At 45.0% G+C, this 18,370-nt stretch overlaps 1 pseudogene; it reads left to right on the forward strand.

Moving 5' to 3' along the window:
* The first annotated feature begins 15,859 nt into the window (after nt 1–15,859).
* On the forward strand, nt 15,860–17,827 carry LOC109776109 (uncharacterized; annotated as a pseudogene).
* The last annotated feature ends 543 nt before the right edge of the window (nt 17,828–18,370 follow it).

Genomic DNA, 18,370 nt, shown 5'->3' on the forward strand with positions numbered 1-18,370 from the left:
GTCTGATACAGACTCGTTCTACGAATTCAATGTTTTTTTCAAACTTTTCTCTTTTACAAAACGTCAAAATAGTTCAATATTTAAAAGAGTAGAGAGCAAACGGCACTCAAACCAGGCATGTTTGGACAATGCAATGGCAACGAGCCCCTACAAGCAGTGGCAGAGCTACATTGGGGCCAACCTGTGCTCTAGCCCGTCTTGCCTAGCTGAAACACTGCAAAACTAGCCTGCTAAGTGGCATGGCTCGTCTCTTTTCTATGCTTCCTTTTTGAGGCTGGCCTGCCCAAGGAATCAACTGTAACAATATAGCCACGCCCCTCGCAAAATTTCAAGAAAGTAAGCACAAACATGCCTGTGAAGGGAGCAAGCGCGCCCGACAGGTCTGGGTGTGCCGCCTTGGACCTCAGGAGAGCAACAACTAAAAGAATGAAATATTAACATCAAAATAAGTAAGCCCTTTCCGATGTCTCCTAGTCCCAAGCTAACCTTTTTTTTTCTTTACAGCCGTGTGTGCTCGTCCTGCACCTGCAACAACTTGAAGGTGATGGAGGAGAACGTGGCTCAGAACTTTATTTACGGCCGTGTGTGCTCGTGCACCGTTTCCGTGCTAACCAACGGCTGTACTGTTTATCATGGCGTCGCAACGTTCATCTAGGCACGACACGGAGCGGAACCTTCTTGCTTGAGGAGGATGGCAGAGACACCGACTGAGTGGATGGACAAAACAAAGGGGATAACTAGAGTACGTGGTAATTTCTGCGTGCATGCTGTATTTCTCAAACGTGACTCCTCGTCAGATTGTGTTTTTTCATAAGTAGGCTTTGCAGCCATGCTTATATAGAGAGCGAAGACGTTCCACCCATGAGAGTGAGTAAACCAAAAAAAAAACATCAACCGCAAAAAAAAAGTAACAACTCGTACTAAGGTCCGTTTTGGCTCTAGGGAGCATCGCACATGCTCCTCGATGAACAGTTAATTCAAAATAAATAGTAAATGAATTTAAAAAGTCTGAATTTTTTTGGATGTTCATGTCAGTCTAACAAGAATGCTTGACAATTTTCATGCGAAACGGGATAGCAGTGCTTCTTCGGTGAAAAAACAAGTGTAATATTTGAAGGTAACCTTTGTCATTCGATTTGTTTTTTCTACACATGTCCAAATACCTAAGCTGGAGATCCCAACAGATCGGTTCGGGGGAACTGAACGCCCAGTCCTAGTTGGAGATGCCCTAACACCCCCTACAGCAACATCAGCGGAAATCCAGTTTGGCTCATGGGAGTATATACTCCTGTGCGCCCAATATGTATTTTCCATATATGAAAAAAAAATTAAAATAGATGCGTTCATCGTCACACACACATGCTACGTGCAAATTTGGAAGGGTAAAGCTTAAGTATTTTGGCCTGTACAAAAAACAAGTCGAACGCCAAATGTTATCTCCAAATGTTACACTTATTTTGTAATTTTCACCGACGAAGCACTGCTATCCCATTGTGCATGTATATTGTCAAGTATGCTTGTTACACTTACAGTATCATGAACATCTAGAAAATAATCCATACTTTTAAAATTTATTTACTATTGGTTTTGAATTTACTGTTCATCAAGGAGCATAATCTCCCCCTAGCCAAAACGGCCATTACAATCATCCGTAACTACAAACCCAATGATGAAATCTTTTGTGGAAAAATACTCCAACTGCTGGATTAAGAGGACTGCATGTCATACAATAGGATGCAGGTTGTGGACGGCATTCCGCCGAACCGAAGACTGAAGTCTCCAACTCCAATGCAAACTGTGCCGGGAAGAGGGCGAATGGACCAAAGCAAAAATATGCAGCAGCTAGGCAGCCCGCAAGCTCGCAGCGGACTGCACGAAGATGGAGGAGATAGATGGTTTGAATGCAGGTGGCTTGAGGTATGCATGGATAGAGGTTTGTAGTCGATCTCGGATGAATTTTCTTCGGTCTTTCTGGACTGGTAGCTCAAAGCACGTCGACGCGGACCCCGGGCTGGCGTGGTGGTCTGACGCGGCATGTTGCGGCGCTGAAGCATGTCCAGATTTAATCCCTGCTCATGAAATGCTACCCAGCGTTGCTTCCTTTCCAGACATCTCTCATTCTCACCACCTTTATGGTTTGTTTCTCCTGCACTGTTTGATAATAACAGTGACTGTATGAGAAAAAGGCGATGACCCTTTGTTGACACTCAGGCATGAACAGAACACACACAATCAACCGATGGTCCATTATGAACTGATCTTCTGTTGCAGTGTCTAAGATGACAATTTATGACCAAGAGAAAGGTCCTATAATGACTCGTGAACCATGCTGAGATGCACAAGCCAACTGTAGTGATGTATATATAGTTAGCCACACATCTTCTGGTCGCTGAGAATATTTATCTATGATAAATTTCATATGTGGCAGATGGGGCATAAAATATTTAATTCCGGTTTTCTCTATCAAATGTTTTGGCACATATCAATCGGGTGAAATGCATGAAGTATTCAAACTGAATATTTCATGATTTGGTGAGTGGAACTAACATTGTCCGCTCGATTTTGACAACACAATTGCACAAGATAAACATGGGCACCAATATAAATATTGATCTCCCAACCAAAATTAACAACACATTGAGGGACACAAAGAAGGATTAATACTTGGATTTTGATTAGAGAGTGAGTTCTATGTAATGTTACCATATGTCTCACTTTTGGTCATACTATGTTGGAAATCACAGAATTTATTGTACACTGATCTCTTGAATTAGGATACAAAATCAAAATGTCAATGCCAGCAGAATTCACAGTCGCCACACACATAATTTTTCTATGAAAGCTGGAAAACTGTAAGTTTCATCACTCGGGAGTAATGATGATGCATAGTCTCAATCAGATAAACTCACATTTATTTTTCTCCCGAACACGACATTGTCGCACACTCGCCAAGTACCTCCTGGATTAAACTTCGCAATGACTGACAGGTGGGCCCTACCAACGACCAAGCGAAGGAGCCGTGATGGCGGTATATGTTTGCTAGGTGTCCACTAACGGAAACTCGGCAATACTTTTGCCTTTTTATTTTTTATTAGGAAATTCTGTGGGTCACGTATATTCTGAGCACCCATCCTTTTATCCTTTTTTATTCCGGAATTCAAGGAGTCGTGTCTATGCCGAGCACCCGAAGAGATAAACTCGGCAAACAGCTGAGAGGTGGGCCCACATGGCGCGTAGCAACGACTAGCTGACGGTTGGGCTTCCTATCCTGAGTTCCAAAACTCGGTAAAGGCAGACCGTCGTCTACTAAATGGGGAGCAGGCAAGGACTCTCGCCAAACGCAAAAAACCATCACTTGCCCCAACCATCACCCCTCTTTCCTTCGATGCACTATCACGGACGCGCCACCTCTCCTTTTCCCGCCGCGCCGCCCCCTCTCCTTCTCGCCGCCGTCGAAGGACGGATCTGCTGCTGCCGCAGCGCCAACTGGCACCGCAGTCGTTGCATCTGCGGCCACAGTCACGACTGTCGTCGCAGTCACGTTGACAAGTGCTGCCATGGCCAGGGGTATTAACTATATGCTATGATATGAGAAGGATGCAAGTGTTGTCTGTGAACATGATCATACTGCACAACTCTTGCAAATTGAAGCAACTAATTATACATGACTGGGAAATGCTGGCAACACATATGCCTTTGTAAGTGGAACCTTTGGTTAGTATAGAACATTGCTTTCACTTTCACCGAAAATTTATTGAATTACAGTCATTGTATTACATATCAAAATATTAACTATGCAGTCACATAATTTTAAAAGCATCATACAGATTAAGATAAACTTCATTGATTCCATCCAAATTTGTCACACCGTGATACCATCCGATACAACACATAATAATACAAACTATTTAAAAAACTAATATAGAATATGCCCACAGCCTACTTGTGATCACGACATAGTTCTGGCCACGACCGCGGTCGCCGCCTAGTTTTGGCCACAGCCACAGACACAGCCACGGCCACCGCGAAGGCACCCACCGATGCCATGGAAGCCGCTCCGTCCACGACCGGCGCCAACGACTAGTCAGGTGCCACGACCGACGCCACCGTCGTGGCCACCGTTGTTGTAGAATGCATGGAACGTGGCTTTGTTGTCAGGGTAATACGCTTTAGTGGCCACAGCCCACTGTATCCAATCGTACATTTTATATAGCTCGGGCGGGAACCCGAGCTTGGGTGTGGGTGCAGGAGCGTCCATCTTCTTGGCCTTTTGCGCCCATTTGTGCAAACATCTCCAGCCCCATGTCCATCTCCCCCCAGAAGGTGGCCAGAGGATCCTCCACATCACTGATGCCAAAAGAGAAGACGAGGGGGGGGGGGGGGGGGTGCTCAAACGGGTGTGCCATGGACAAAGTATTTGTGCTACATTGGAGATGGGAAAAGGAGTAGCCGGAAACAGGTTGAGGTTGAGAGAAGGGACAACCGCTATTTTATAAGCCACCGCGGGCGAGCTCACCAATAAGGAGAGGTAGTTGTGTAGGTGGCAGGTGGGCAGCCGGAGGGCGATCAAAGGCTGTCGTGGCCTGCTCTCCCACCTCCACCAAGGACGAGATACCACGGCCGGCGGTCAAAGGCATGCCTTCCGGTGAGAAACTCTGACGCAAGTTGTTGCAAAGGGCATGTGCACACGCGAATGTCAGCAGATGCTGACACGTGGCCTTCTGTTCTTAATCTCCTAAAATAACTCATAAAGGCACGTCTTAAAAAATTTATATGGCAGTAATAACCACCCTAGAAAATAGACTAGCCTACTAACGAATAAAAAAAGCCGCGTAAATTTAGGTGCGAATGTAACCAAAGTTGGCCAGGGCGCTGCCCCAGGAGAAAATCACAACAAGTGGATCTTGGGCGACTTTTTTTGTCTTTCGGATTTTTGTCACAAAATAGCACACATCTTATAGTGCGGCTACTAGTAACGGGAAAAGGCTACGGAGAAAACAATTCGATATTGTGGGTGAGTTGGGAGTTCAGGCAAAATTTGGAAGATTCGAACCACCTCCAGACAATAAAGAAAAAAGCTTTTGCTTAGGTACATCCTCCCTCTAAAATATTTGCACGATCAATTTTAAAGCTGTTTAAAAAGTCTATTTCCATACTAGACTGCAGATCAAACATATTTAGTGCATTGATTTGGATACAAAAGATTATATCCTTTTTTATTGAATGTATAGATTCTAATCTCCACCTTTAATCTCCTTCGAAATCCATAAGTTTTTCTTGGGGGGTGCACCGAAGCAATGTTCAAGGAAAAAAAATCTGATTTCATTCAATTTTCACTGGTGTTGTAAATTAGTTTTTAGAATGAGAAGAGACATACATGGTAGATGATACAATATGCAGATAAAACGGCTTCCTAAGATCGAAGAGTGAGTAAAGTAGGCGCGAAAGGAAAATTAGTTGTTGGACCCAAATCAATGCTTCTTGCTGAAGTCTTGCATCGGGCCATCATATGGTTCGACATCACTTCTTCGCTTCATGCTAAGCATCATTTCTACATCGCACTATGTATTCTCTTCCTGACATCTCGGATTCTTATATAAATCCCTTCTTTCTTTGTTTGCTTTAATTTGGCTAACGGGGACTTTGGCTTTCAATTTGTAGTGTTTTTCTCGCACTTTTTCTTTCTTATTCTATTTTCATTTTTCTTTCAATCTATTTCTTTATTCTTGTTATTTTATGTTTATTTTTCCTTTCCTACAGTGTTGTTCTCTTTTCTTTGTCTTTCTGGATCTTATTATTTTTTTGCTTTTACTTTCTCTGTTTTCTGCCATTTTTCCTTTTACATCTTAAATATAAATACAAAAAGATTCTTAGAAATACACTATCCATTTTTATATAAATTTTTTTACATGAATATGTTTTCAAAATGCATAAGAGAACTGCAAAAATAGACTTTTTCATGTATACGGTCAATATTTTTAAAATATACATGAAGTATTTTCAGAATACATATTGAACATCATGTATATTTTTACATCTTATTGAAATTTTGTTAAATTCGATGGCATTTTTGAAATTCATGAACATTTGCGAAAGTCATGTACATTTAGTAAAAGTCTTAACCATATTTTAAATGCGTGGTTTTATTATAATTTAGTAGTAGCGGTGGTCAAACACCGTTCTGCTGCTAACTTAAGTACTAGTATCGCGGGGTTTGACCCGCGCTACTACTAACTAGTTAGCTGTAGCGGCCCTCCGCGCTACTGCTTGAGTTTTACCCCGCGCCAGCTTATCCCTAGTAGTGTCAATATTTGTGAGGTTATTTTCAAAAAAAAAATTATCTGTGAGGTATGGATTGAACCAACTCAATAGGCGGTGGTGCAGGGTGTGATTACTGAAGTGATTTATCTCTCGTTCTGTCTAGCGAGTTATGTTTGCACAGGAACGAAGGGAGATGGGGCTGTTTATATGGGCATAACCTCTATCTACCCAAGGTCAAACTATGTGCTGCCTCACTCACGGAAGCGGGTGGCAATAATGATGCCTCCGTCGACGCCGTCATGCTCCTGCATGTGCTTCCGTGAGCTGCTGCACCTGGCCGCCGGACGGAAGCTAGCTGCATTCTTCTCGGAAAAAAAAATAGCACACTAGTGCTTCCGTGAGCTGCTGCACCTGGCACCAGTTGACCTACCGTGTCACTGTTGAAAATTCACCCTCAGAATTGATCACATCAAAATCACACAAAACGCACGCGCACAAAAACTGATAGCCAAGGGCCCTTGTCGTGCCCTTTTTCCTCTTTATTTCTTTTCTGGTTTTCTCTTCACGGTGTTACAACTTGTGGTTACATGACCCCGTACACGCATATTTATATGCGTCGATCTGGCCTACCGGCTAACAAAGCCGACTCCTACACGACCCAAGCAAAGAAACATCCTCGTACCTGACTAGCACACAGAAACCGACTCAACCTAGACTTTCCAATTCTTACACGCTACGTACTAGGACATGCCAACTCCTGGCTACAAGCCAGCCAGCCACGGACCTAAATAAACTTTCCTAAGCTAATATGCGGCAAGCTTGATCACACTTGTATTCCTGCCGGACATCACTATTTTATGTTTGGAATACTCTAACAGTCACCATGTGTTCGGTCCGTCAGAAATGCCCAAATAGCACACATCGTCCATCATCAACGAGCTGCATTCTTTCTCGCAAAAAAAAATCCCAGCCCAAGACAATGATTGGAGGTGGTCGTGTGAATTTCGCAAAAAAAAAAAAGAGGTGGTCGTGTGAAGCCCAACGCAGTGTGTGTTTGGGTGGCAGCAATGTCGACTGGCCATGTTGATATTTATGCAGTGCAGTTTTATATGTGTTCTTCAAAAATATAGTTTTAGAAGCTTTCTTAATGAGCCAACGATCTATATTAATTACGAGGTGACTGCTAAGCTGCAGCAGCTAATCCTGGGCAAGGATCAACCACTTTGCCAGCCGTCTATTTGCCGGATTCATTCCAATTTGGACGGTTTGATACCCTGATAAAAGGACCACCTCGCTTTCATCGCAATATGCAGCATCCCGGCTTCATGCACCACGCCTGCATGCCAGGTTGCAGCATCCTTACCCGCAGCCCCCAGCTTGCAGCATCTGTGTTGCCATTTAGATTGGAGCAGAACACCAATGGGCTCGCCACTCACAAGTCAGGACTGCAACATCGATGAAATATGGGTTATAGCAACGACGCTACCCCTAGTAGCACCGACCATGGCTTGCTGTGCTGATGAGCTCGTCGGTTGCAGCAACAATGCTATTGCGACCACCCCTTGCACCATCGACTGTGGCTTGCAGTGCCGATGAGGTCGTCAGTTAAAGCAACAATGCTACTACAACCACTCCTTGCAGCACCGACCGCAGCTTGCCGCATCTGTTAGCTCTGTGGCTGCAATGACAACATCGATGCTACCACCACTTTCAGCATTGACCGTGGCTTGCGGCATCACTGAGCTCCTCAATTGCAGCAACGATGGTACTGCGACCACCCTTGAAGCACCCACTGCGGCATGTCGTGTGGGTGAGCTCCACGCTTGCAGCAATGGTTGCGACCAGTGGCGTAGAGAAGCCCCGGGCAAGTGGAGCCTTGGCTTGGGGCCTGGAGGCATAATCCTTTGTATAGGGTTCATGCCTACAACTTCTATTCACTAATGTAGTACTGTAGATGCAAGGTTGGCCAGGGGCGTTCAACAATCCTGACTACACAACTAAAATTGTAGCCCGCACATTGGAATGGGCCACCATCCTAGTTTTCAAAATGATGATTTAAAAATGATAGCATTTCTTTACAGAAAAATATATTAGATGAACTAAAATTGTTGCCCGCACATTGGAATGGGCCACCATGCTAGTTTTCAAAATAATGATTTTTCTTTAGTTGTGGACGAGGAAGGCCAGAGCGAAAGACTAGTGTTCGCTCAAGCTGCTGGATGACTAAGTCGCTTAGACAACTCCATGCGACTACCACACAACAAAGAAGATCCTAATTTAGTTGGATCCTGCTTTTGCCGTTCATTTTATCCTTTTCTGCGTCAGTGGTTACAAGATAATAGTTTGTTAGTTTGGTGTTTTATTAATGATAAAGTTGGGCATCCCAATGAATTTCAGCGAAAAAGTGTGGCGGTCTATTCGTGGAGTCACGCCAGCTCAGGGCAAATAGCAAGGGAGACCAGACGATCAGAGTGGACCCATCAGACACAATGTTGATGATGGCATGAGGAGCGGCCTTGTATCTACCGCGTCCATGACGGCTTGTATTGGCGACATGGTGGTGTTTTATTAATGATAAAGTTGGGCATCCCAATGAATTTCAGCGAAAAAGTGTGGCGGTCTATTCGTGGAGTCACGCCAGCTCAGGGCAAATAGCAAGGGAGACCATACGATCAGAGTGGACCCATCAGACACAAAGTTGATGATGGCATGAGGAGCGGCCTTGTATCTACCGCGTCCATGACGGCTTGTATTGGCGACATGGTGCAGCTCGATCTCGAAGATGGATTAGGCCGGATGTACGAGCGCAGGGCGGTGGGGCTGTTTGGCACCGTGGTGGTGTCGATGGCAGGCCTGGCAAAGTTGATGCATCAACACCCGTTCTGAAGTTGGATCGGTAGAAGACGGTGGCGACGACCCATGAGGGTGCGTCGGACCGGTTTGTGTCCCAGACCCGGTATGTGCCTGGGCAGGGGCCTCCGGTTTTAGATGTTAGGGTTAGGTGAGAGATCTGGGTATTTGCCTCAGTATTTCTGCACCCCTTCGTCAAGTGGATAGGAGGAGCGACAAGATGTTGCCAAGATGACGGATGCAGACATATTGATATAATGCTTTGTAAGGTCTTTGTGAATAGTTAATAAAATGACTACATGCATCTTCCAGATGTAGAGGTCCGGGGTCATCCTCCTCTTCTAGAAAAAAGACAAAACGACAAAAGTGCAAGACATCAGATTCATTTGTAATCGTCTGTTTAGCTCCCGCTAAGACAGTTTGGGGTTATTAGATGTCTAATTATAGGACCACGTAGAAACTATTTCATATAAACTTCAAAGTACATATAGAATTAGTGTAAATAACATTATATTTCCTTACACTGCAATCTGCCCTAAGTTGTTCTCTATATAAACCCATGGGGCTAAGATCTATATATGTCCGGATATCGAATCTTTCATCAACTTCCACAAGTTTTTGGGACAAAATTTATGATTTGAGCTTTACATAAGTAATCATACACAAGCCACATAGGGCAGCTTGCAGTGTAAGGAAGTATACCTACCTGTGATGCAGCGGTGGGGGACATAAATGTGGGCGGCACATGGGACGAGCATGCATCAGCCTAGGGCCAAGATCGCAGCAGGTGACAATCGGGATGTCGTACTTGTCCCCTTAACGGGGAAGAGATGCACCAATTACATCATTAAAACCATCCTGCATGCACTCCAAAGTACCCTAAGGCAGGTATTTCGAGAGCCAGTGCCTGGCATCAGCGACCCCCAGCTAACCACTTGGGTGCAGTTTCGTTCTAATGCAGTCATCATGTGTACGAGAGTCGGAGGTGAGCCATGTTGCGGTCTGCTGGCGGCAGACAGAGCGCCACTATATTACATCGCATCTCAAAAAAACTTGTGGAACCAGGAGATTTAGCAGTCGAGGTCTTGGCTCCCGAGCTGCCTAGCAAACCCAAGTGGTCGGAGTGAGTCTTTACGGATCTCATGAGCAAGTGGTGTTTGGAGGCTGTATGGTTTAGTGTACCATAGTGTAACCTCCAATAGAGCTTTCCCTTCCCGACTTCTCTTATTCTCACCAGCTTCTCATTTGTATTTTTGGGTTCTTGCTTTACTTTTTCTAGCCATAAATTTATGATGGTAAAGTCGGATATGTCCGTGACTCTCCCAAGCATGAAGAAAACACAGTCGATCAGGAAGGATGCGGAGAAAACACCTGATTGGTGGCCATGAACTAATTGGTTTTTTCTTGTGTAGTTTCTACCTAAAACTACTTGTGACGCATGGAGAGAGACACACTTCCTTGGTCGTAGTATATGTAAGTTGTTAGTAATACATTGTATAGTTGCTGAAAATATGTACTCTCATAAATTTCCCTTAAAATCATGCACGGAGCGTTTTTAGATTACTTTCACTATGTGATGGCTGGACGTAACACATGTCACGTCTGAGCACCATGATTGCCCGAGGACTACGACAAGATATTCCTAATTCACAGCTTTCATGGCAATGTCCTTATCAGCACTATTCAGATGCACGCCCATTGTGTACTTCATATCCTTCCTCCTCAAGCTCTGTTCCACACGGTCCTGCTATATACGCACCGTATGTGCCATTTGTGCCAACCTCTTCTTGTTTCGTTCTCTGCAAAGGCCCTCTAGCCACCAAGCCCGCAAAAATATACAGCATGAAAAACTTAGGGTGTATTCACGCTGGTAGAGAGGAATACGATGGCACCAAAAGGCGAAAGAAATGCACGCAAGTCAAACGAATATGTCATCCATTCACTTGATCAGATATTTGAAGAGAATTTTCTGAAACCACTTTGTGCACTCTACTGAATGGTGATTAACATTGTTTGAGGAAATACGATCCACATACTCTACCAACCGGATCTTTCCCATTACGCTGCCTATCTATCTTTCTGTCTCATGAGACACTATAAAGGACATGGCCGCCACGGCCTCTAGCAATGAGTAAACAAAATGAAAGACTCATTCTACTATATAATATATGTGGGAAATTGCAGAGTGACTCATTTACATCAAAGTTTACACGAATATTAAAGCTTCTTAGAAATATTTTTCTCGTACATTCATGGCCAACAAATTCTAATCCCTGTTCTTCCAATGCATCAAACAAGATATCCGAACAATCTATCATTTTTTATTTAAGTGGTATCTTCTAATCTGTATCGAAATTTGTTAACTTTTGTAGGGTGGGGTGTACTGAGGTAAAACTCAGTTAAGTTCGTGCTTTAGGTGATGACGTAACTTCTGTTCTCCACATTACCTTTTTAATCCATTTGCAATATTCAATCTTTTTGTGTGGGTTTCATCAACATGGTACATCGTTTCGTCTGAACTACGATGTTGAAGAATGGATGAGGAGTTTTGTACATTCCGTAACAGACAAAACAAACAAAAGAGATGCATCCAGAGCACCACGCGCTTGTACCAAACATGTATTCAACTTTGCATTTCACTATATGGATATATGGCCAAAAAAAGATGATCACGTATAGCAAGGAATAGAATATGGATAACAAACAAGAAAAACATCTCATCGATGGTTCTCCTTGAAAGTCGTGCAGGTGATATGGTAGCGGAGGGACTTGAAAGAGCATGACTACTGGTCAAAGAACGCAGCAGCCTAACAATGAGCGATCTCATGGCAAATGGTGAGAACTAGGAGCTGCGTCTTGGCACTATCGAGAAACTAGGAGGCTATGTCCGTGCCATGCTGCTTTGCATCGCCTGCAACACCAGGTCCCACAGCTAGCATAATTCCTCGCTAACTGTTCCATCTACAGCCTCGTCCACTTTGTCTCTGCCTTGCATTTGTTACGTGGATGTTGTGGTGATTGTGTTCGCTTTGGCACCTAGCATGCCGCCCGTTCTTCTGTGTGATAAAGCGGAGGGACTCGTTGGCCCCTGCGTCATTGGTGGCCTTGCAGAGGGGAGGGCCTGGCAAAAAATAAACAGAAAGTGCCCGGGTGGTCAGGTTCTGTCGCCACGGCTCCCACATGTGAACTCTCATAAATTTTACATGAATTCATGCACGGAGGGTTTTTAGGTTACTTTCATTGTGTGATAGCTGGACGTGACACGTCACCTCTGAGCACTATGATTGCCCCAGGGCCACGACAAGGCGCCTCTTTGATGGCAATATCCTCATCAGCAATATTCAGCTGCACACCCCGTACGTTGTGTACACCCTCCTTCCTGCTCAAGTTCTGTTTCACACGGTCCTGCTATATATACACCTGCCATTCATGCCACCCTAGTTTTCATCTATCTCGACTCGCTCCCGTGTCGCTCCCGCGAGCGGCTCGGGAGCAAACCCTAGCCGCCGCCAGCGCCCCACCCACCCTCCCCTCCTCCCCCTCGCCGTCGCCGGCGGAGGTCGCCGGGCGAAGCCCGCGCGGCTCGGCGGCGGCGGGGCCCTCTTCCTCCTCCGCACGGGGCTGGCTGGCGCGGGCCGGTGGCATCGGGGGGAGCTCGAGCGGCGGCGCACGCTCGGGGCGGCGCTTCTGGCCGCCGAGGACGCGCACGGAGGCGCTCGGGGCCTTGGGGCGCGCGGATCTGGCGAGGGGCGGCGCGGGCTGGCCGCGGCCGGTTCGCGAGCGCGGGGATCTGGCGCGGCGTGTGGTGGTCGCGGCCGGCTCGCGGGCGCGGGCGCGGGCGCGCGTGGTGACTGCTGCGGCTCGGCTGGGCGACGGTGGTCGCCGTGGTTTGCGCGACGTGGCTGCTCGGCTGGGCGGCGGCGTGTGGTGTTAGGCGGGGGACCTGGATCTGGCAGGTCTGCGGTGGGCAGGCGGCCCGGGCGGGGTTCTACCGGCGGCTGGCGGTGCCCATTGGCGATTGCTGGAGCAGGAAGGCTTCGCCCGTGGTTTGGACGCGGGGTGCAGGACCAGATCTGGTTTCTTGCAGGCCCGTCGACGAGGAGGCTTGCTGGTGGCCGTGCACAGCGTTGGCGCGCTCGCTGTGTGGGGTGTGCACGGTCCAGTGGAGGTACGGGTCGGCCTCGGCCGGCTGCGTGGGAGTGGCTGTCCCGGGCGAATAGCCTGGCCGGTGCTAGCCGGCCGGCGACGACGGCACTCGTGGGCGTCGCTATCCTCCTTGGAGGCGTCGTCGGGAATCTTCACAGCCTCAACTCCCGGATCAAGTTCTTCGGGTGAAAGCCTAGATCCTGCTGTAGGGTCGGGCGGTAGCGACGTCTTCAATGTCGTTCCCCTCTTTAGGGCGCCATCATGAAGACCTTGATCCCATTAGTGCTTCCTACGGCTGGACGTGCATGGTGGCTTCTGTGGCAACGATGACGGCGGTGAGCAATGTCGGAGGCGTGGCCTTGGTCGTGTTAGTCGGCTCTTCTTCTCCGGCGTGTCCGTGGGTGTGCCTCGACCGCCTGTTGTTGTGAAGTCGAAGCCACGGTGGGGGGCCGGTGGTATACGATGACGTGTGACAGATGGCTCGTTCGGTGATCCTCTGTGACGCCACTCCTGCCTGTTTCCTTAGTAGTTTCTTCGTCGGAGTCGGAGCTGCGCTGCCTAGTATGGATTGTATGGAGTGTTGTGCTGCAGCTATTAGGGCTGTTTTTTTCTTTTTTCTTTCTTTGATCTCCGGATCTGGTCCTAGGACCTTCACCACCTTGTTGTTTTCCGCTGTTTCCTGCTATTATCAATGAAATGCCAGCGATGCTGGATCTTTTAAAAAAAAATCATGCCACCCTCATCTTGTTTCGTTCGCCAGAAAGGCCCTCTAGCCATTGAGCCCGCCAACATGTACACCATGAAAAGCTTAGGGGTATCAATGCAGGTAGATGGGAATTCGATGGGACAAAGAGGCGAAAGAAATGCACACAAATCAATCTAGCATGTCATCCACTCACTTGATCAGATATTTTTTACCGTCCCTCAAAATAAATAGGAGCCATCCATTTGGATCAATCTACTAGAAATACATCGAAATTATAAGTGTAGGGCAAAAGCCTAATAATTAATTATAAGCCAAAATAGTTGTTTTTCATTTATGTTCGATCCCCATTCTCACGTGTAAAATCACCGGAAAAAATAGCACGTTGCTAATAGCACACTATAGCGTTCAGATATTTGTCTCACTAAATTAATTAGTGTATAATATTTCTTGCTAATACCAAGCTATGGCGAGCTATAGCACGTAGCATATTTTAAGGGGTAACGATATTTTATATAGGGCGTTATTTTTTTCCTTCTGTAAAATACATGGTGACAAGGGCACACTGACATGTCAATGATCGGCAATCTCGCAGCGAGAGCGGTAGGCCCAATAACCACCGCGAGACTGGATCTAGCAGGACGGGCGAGAAGCGCTATAAATAAAATCCCTTTTTTTAAACTCAAATCCTTGATTTTTGACTGCTAAACGACCATGTGTAGATGGCTAGCTCCAAAAACAATTAACCATCTGATCTTTCTGTCCAGTTGTCCGCATCCGTTGGCAACCAAGGGCGTTTCAACAGGCGACCTAAACAAAATCTAACAATAGCGCTAGGGCTTACACAAGCGTCGTACATCCTCATATTCTCTTCCTCAGTGCGCGGCCTATCCATGCCCTTCTGAACCTACAGTTGTTAATGGAAAAGCATCCACACCGCAATCGAAAGCTGACCAAGATCCACGATGGCCTTCCCTTCAACCTGTGAATCTCCAGGCCTTCATGATCCAATCCACCTCCCCGTTTAAGACAACCAGTCCATGAATTGAAAGATCTATGGTGCAGCGGTAGGAGGTGGACGAACTACAGCAGAATGGAACTACAGAAATGGTGTCATTAAAACTCCCTAGGTAAGTCACGCGGCATCTCTGAATTTTCTAGTTGGTTTGATCCCCAACCTCATCAAGAGGAATTATATGTGTGTATATCTACGAGCGCTTCTATCCATCCTCTCCTGCTGTCTACTTATTGGAATTGACATACATCTGGTTCGGGCTAGAATCGATCACTAATTCCTATGATGATTTTTTCAAGAAAGAAGCAAGAATTGATCATGTATTAGGCTAGATCTAGCTATTTATATACATGTACTTTGATATTCTTCCCTGTACTGTACCCAGATTTGATGCAATCAGCCCAGCATTTTGGCCTGTCTGCATGTTGTGTTTCCACCCGACTGAATTGCCTGTTGTGTTCACGCGTGTAACTAGCTTCTAAACGTCAGTTGTCAAATCTTCAATCTCATTAGATTTCATGTTCTTGCCAGGCAGTAATCAAACATCAATTTTTACACTTTTTGCTGAATTTGCCAAACCACTATTCGTATAGCAGATAATTTATATATAAATAGATTGGACGGCCGCCGCCACCGATGAGGCTGCCGAGTGAAAGAACAGTGGTGGACTTGTGGCAGAGGTGCTTACTTGCTTGACACTCTTATATAACGACTAAGACTAAATCCATGGGGACTTCGTTTTCTAGTATGACCAGGTTCATCACTAGTGAGTGCGTCATATCCATTTCCGTTCCTTTCTAGAACTCCATGTCATTATAATACACATGTGTCGAATTTATTCCTTGAACGGAGGCCTCCCACGACAACGGATAGGTGAGCTGTCCATGCCGTGCATTGTCAAGCGCCACCCACACCATCAGGTCAGCTGCTCGATTTTAGCACGAACCACCTTGGAGGCGGTAGGCCTCCATGCACGGCCAGGGACCTGCATCGGTGCTGCCATCGCTGACAAGATACGCTCCGGCCTCCCGCCTCGATGCCTAAGTTTTTTTCTTCGCGTCGCAGCTCAAGATCCATGTTCATCTCGATTGGCCCATGGCCCAAGTTTTCTGTTTTAACAGCCTCGTTTTTTAGTTTTACTCATTGAGACGATGATACAGTATTACAAATGAAGAGACTCATACTCATTATCTTGATTTTAAGATTCAGAATGAGTTGATACACTTGCTTGCTTCTGCTATTAGGTATGAGATTGTTAAGAAAATAAAGAGTGCAAAGTACTTCTCTTTCATACTTGATTGTACCCCAGATGCAAGCTATCAAGAACAAATGTCTATAATCATAAGATATGTTGATTCATCTTCTAGTCATGTTTGCATAGAAGAATCCTTTCTAGGATTTTTAGATGTAAATGATACGACTGGGCAAGGGCTTTTTGAAGTGCTAGAGAATGAACTAAAGCTTCTTGATCTTGACATAGTTGATGTGAGAGGACAAGGATATGATAACGGGTCAAATATGAAAGGAAACCAGCAAGGTGTCCAAAGGAGACTTTTGAATGTAAATCCTAGAGCATTCTATTCTGCTTGTGGTTGTCATAGCCTTAATTTGACACTTTGTGATATGGCTAAGACTTGCGGTAAAGCTAAAGACTTCTTTGGAATCATCCAGCGCATATATACGACTTTTGCTAATTCTACTAAGAAATGGCAGATTCTGAAAAATAACATAACAGGATTAACTCCCAAGTCAGTGTCAGCTACACGCTGGGAGAGTCGTGTTGACAGTGTTAAAGCTATTCGACTTCAATCTGAAGACATTCGGGAGGCCCTACTTCAAGTACCCAATATTTTCATATTGTTATGATGTAATTCTTTAGTTTTCTCAAACTATAACATATATTTTCTTTATTTTCATTTCAGGTATCTGAGACTGATAATGATACAAAAACGAGCAGTGAGGCTAAAAGTTTGGCAAATAATGAACTTGGAGAACATGAAATTATAGTGGCGATAGTCATTTGGTATGAGGTATTGTATGCTGTTAATTTAGTAAGCAAACACTTGCAAGCAAAGGATATGCTTATTGATGTTGCTATTGAGAAAGTGCAAGGATTGCTTTCTTTCTTCAAGGGTTACAGGGACACTGGTTTTTTAGAAGCATTGGAGATTGCCAAAGTAATTGCACTTGAGATGGATATTGGTACAACATTTCGTAAAAGACAAGAAATTAAAAGAAAGAGACATTTTGATGAGAACCCAGATGATGCAAATGTTGCCACATAGTCTGCAGAGGAATCATTCAGAGTCAACTATTTTTTACGTATTGTTGATCAAGCAATTCTCTCACTTACAAGCAGATTTGACCAATATCAGGGTTACCAAAAAATATTTGGTTTCTTGTTTACCTCTGAAACATTGCAATCATCGGATAAGAATAGCTTGAAAACTTCTTGTGACAATCTTGAGGTTGCTCTTAAAAAGGATGGGAAGTCTGACATTGATGCTAATGAACTTTATGCGGAGTTGATGTTTCTTCAAAATTTCATGCCAAAGGAAAATATTGGGCCAGTTGAAATTCTAAAGTTTTTGAAGCGGCATGATCATTTCCCCAATGCATGTATTGCATATAGAGTTCTGTTGACTATCCCTGTGACTGTTGCTTCGGCAGAACGGAGCTTTTCTAAATTGAAGCTATTGAAGTCCTATATGTGCACTACCATGACCCAACAAAGGCTCACTGATTTGGCCACAATAGCACTGGAGAGTAATCTATTGGACAAGATTGGTTATGAGGATATTATTGAGGATTTTATTACAAAGAACACTAAAAGAATGATGTTGTTTAAGTGAAGACTCAAGACCATACAATCAATAATAGGTACAATTTTTATATTTTCCTGTTGTTATCTAAGATATTATGAACTTTATATTATTATAGTTATGTTTATGTAGTGTTTTCCTTATTGAGATAAGGCCCATTTTAGAGTTTCGCACAGGGCCTCCGATTTTGCCGGCTCGGCCCTGATGATACTACTTGTGCCGGGGTCTCAGGGAGCCAGACACCCTCGAGTAAACGGGTAGTATAGATCGACTGGGGCCATAAGATCGATGGAAGTTGATGCCCCATAATCATGCGGGCGTAATGTATATAAAAGATATATTAAATTAAAATTGAATGAATATATAAACTGAAATCTGAGAATTCTGATGTGAGGAGGTAACTGCAGTACATCGTCTGCATCATTTCCTTATTCCATTTGAACTGCACAGACAGCCGTTGTATTTTCATTTTTATTTTATTTTAGAGTGTGATCTTCTGTATGGCTTACCATGTCTAGCGTTAAATAGAGTGCTAGAGGATGGGCATGGAGCTTTGCATATTCTTGAACAGGC

The sequence above is a fragment of the Aegilops tauschii genome, chromosome 7 (assembly GCF_002575655.3).
Source record: "Aegilops tauschii subsp. strangulata cultivar AL8/78 chromosome 7, Aet v6.0, whole genome shotgun sequence".
Classification (NCBI taxonomy): domain Eukaryota; kingdom Viridiplantae; phylum Streptophyta; class Magnoliopsida; order Poales; family Poaceae; genus Aegilops; species Aegilops tauschii.